This window comes from Octodon degus, unplaced genomic scaffold, assembly GCF_000260255.1.
Source record: "Octodon degus isolate 3935 unplaced genomic scaffold, OctDeg1.0 scaffold00036, whole genome shotgun sequence".
Classification (NCBI taxonomy): domain Eukaryota; kingdom Metazoa; phylum Chordata; class Mammalia; order Rodentia; family Octodontidae; genus Octodon; species Octodon degus.
This window is the reverse complement of record NW_004524612.1, coordinates 17166357-17169740: the sequence shown is the minus strand read 5'-3', so window position 1 is coordinate 17169740 and position 3384 is coordinate 17166357.

The window sequence follows — 3384 nt, the reverse complement described above, 5'->3', positions numbered from 1 at the left end:
GAGAGCTTGACTATTTTATATCTCAGTGTGTTTTTAATTGGTTTGATGTTATTTGGAGTTCTGCATGCTTCAGTTAGTTTAATGTCAGATTTCAAGACCTGAAACTGTGTCTTCACTTTCACTCAAATGATTTTGCAAGCTTGTGATTGAGCTTTTAAGTTCCTCTATATCTCTTTGACTCTGTTTCATGCGATCTATTTCTTCCTACATTGCTCATTCAAGGATTCCATTGTTTTTCTAATCTCTTCTATTTTTTATCAGTGTCTTGAGAACCAGTTATTAATTATTTCATCATAGTTACTTTTTCTTTTTTTACTTCAAAGATTATTTCTGATCTGATTTTCTCCATATGCTTCTGCATTTGATTCTTTACTTCAGACACTATTAATTCAGATTTTATTTTATTTCAGAGATTATTTGTGATCTGATGTCCTGTATACCTTCCTGCAGTATTTTCTATACTTCAGATGCTATTAACTCAGATATTTCAGCTATATCATTCCCAATTTGTTCTGTGCTAGTGTCTTCTGGACTTCTTCTAGGTGGGCTCGGGGCCTCAGATTGCATTTTAGTCCTTTTCCTTGTCATTTGGTATAGCTCTGTCTTCTGACCTTTGGTAGAGAGCTTTGGTGCTGTTATAACCTTTGCACCCACTGATATCTGGGTGCAGATCTACAAAGTTTGAATTCATTCAGTTGTGCCTGGCTTGGGTCTGGCTGCTGTGCTCAGATTTTTGTGCTGCGCTTAGATTTTTCTGCTGCAGCCCTTGGAAGTGAGCCTGTTGTGCCCCTCTGGCAAGATGTTCTGCTCATGAATTATCTGGGTAGTTCTGGCCCCTAGCCTGTCTACAGGGACTTCAGCTACAGAGTTTCACCCCAGGCCTGTATGCCAGGCCTTGGCTGGGTCTGGAGGGGTCCAGAAAGCAGGACAGAAGAATTCACAAGTGGGTGTGGATTGGGTCTGGAGAGTCCAGTAGGAACAGGGAAGCACGGAAGCTCTCCCATACACTCACAGGGCCTGGACTTGGGCTGGGTCTAGAGGGGTCCCAAGAGCACAGAGGAAGTTCTCACTCACATGCTGGACCTGGGCGTGGGCTCTTTCTGGAGGGGTTCAGAGGGGTCCTGAGAGCATTGCTGCAGGTCTCGCTCACAAGCTGGGCTTGGACTGGGTGCAGAGGGGTCCAGCGGGCACATGGGAGTGAGGAAGCTGTCCCACACATTTGCCATGCCTGGGCTTGGGCTGGGTCTGGAGGGGTTCAGAGAGCGTGGTGGAAGTTCTCTTCTGCTCTAATCTTTTTTTTTTTTTTTTGAAATTTTTATTTTTTATTTTTATTTATTTTTTTTTTATTTTAACATTTATTGTATGTGTGTGTGTGTGTGTGTTTTGTGTGTGTGTGTGTGTGTGTGTGTGTGTGTGTGTGGCCAGCTCAGCCCACCAGGGGGCGGGGCTGGCTGGCATGTGGTGTTGGAGGATTGAACCGCGGTCCCTGTGCTTTGCCAAGCTTGTTCCAAGTAGGTGCTTTAGACCACTGAGCCATCTCTCCAGCCCCTCTGCTCTAATCTTAATAATTTCCTTCCTTCCTTGAGCTTTGGGTTTGGATTGCTCTTCTTTTTCTAAATGTTTGAGGTGGAGCATTATGGTATTTATTTATTCCCATTCTGTTTTCCTAATGTATGAGTTCATAGCTATAAATTTCCCTCTAAAAACTGCTTTCATTGCAGCCCATAAATTCCAATAACAATAAGTTGTGCTTGAATTTTCATTTCATTGTAGATAATGTTTAATTTCTTGTTTAATTTCATCTGTAATCCATAGTTTGCTGAGGAGGATGTTGTTTAAATTCCACATATGTAGGAGGTTTTTGTGGTATCTTTTGTCATTTATCCTAGTTTCATTGCACTGTGATAAGATAATGTACATGGGATAATTTCTGTTTTTTTACATATATTTAAGCATGACCTGTGGATTAGTATGTGGTCTGTTTTAGAAAATGTCCCATGTGCAGCTGAAAAGAATATAGAGATGTGGTTGGGTGGAACAGCCTGTATATGTCCACTAAGTCCATTTTTTTTCAAAGGTCTGGGTGAGTTGGGCTACTTCTTCACTAAAATTTTTCTCCTTGATCTATCTTTGTGGGATAAGGGGGTGTTAAGCTCTCCTGTTATGATTGTGGTACTGGGGGCCGGGGAGATGGCTCAAATCAAAGGCCCAATACAAAAAATCATCTGAGATATGTATTAATTATTGTAACTTTCCTACTAACCTGTTTTGAAACTGTCTCATTGCTATTTCTTTCTCAATAAAGTTTATTTTAAAAAAATTTAAAAATGCTAAAAACGGGGCCGGGGAGGTGGCTCAAATCTCATGGCTCAGTGGAATAAGCACTTCCCTGGCAAGCGCAAGGGTCTGAGTTCAATCCCCGGTTCTGCCAAAAAAAAAAAAAAAAAAAAAAAAAATGCTGGAGAGGATGTGAGAAAAAGGAAGCCCTCTCCACTGTTGTAGGGAGTACAGATTGGCACAAGCACTATGGAAATCAGTATGGAGATTCCTCAAAAAGCTAGAATTTGAGATCCTATTAGACCCAGCTATTCCCCTCCCGTGTAATTTGCCAGAAGTGAAAATAACATAGCAGAGCAGTAGGTATGTGTGTACCCCCCTTGCTAGCACCTCAATTTGTCATACTTAAACCTTGGAAACAACACAAATGCTGATCAACTGAGGAATGGACAAAAAGATGTGTTCTTTTCATACAATTGAGCATTAGGCAGCAATAAAAAAGACAAACTTGAGGCTTTTATAGGTAAATGGATGCAGTGAAAGACACATGAATGAAATAAATCACGTGTCAGTGTAGACATCGTGTTGTCTTCCTGGTGTCAGAACTCGAAAGACTAAGTGAAATCTGAAAGCTACAGTAGATGCCATGATAGGGAAAGAGTCTATTCAAAGGGAAGGAAAAGCTGGGATGAGGAAAAGGACAAAAGACAGAAGAAAGAATGCAGGGAAAATATGTATTTATGATCATATACACGATAGGATGGGTGATTGTACTGCTGATTTGTGCTGCTCTATTGATAGGCGAAGGTAATGCTTACATTTTCTATCTTCCTCTCTTTAATTATGTATATCTTTGTTATTAATTTTGCATGCTTATATATAGCAATCTAAACAACTCTTTTGAAAATTACATTTTGTAATAGAAGAACCATTGTTGAATACCTATTTAGTTAAATTCTCTATTGTTGCTACAGGTTTATTAATTTTTACTACTTTTTATTCTCTTTAAAAATAAAGGGGCTGGTGAGATGGCTCAGTGGTCTAAAGCACCTACTTGGAACAAGCTTGGCAAAGCACAGGGACCGCGGTTCAATCCCCCAGCACCAC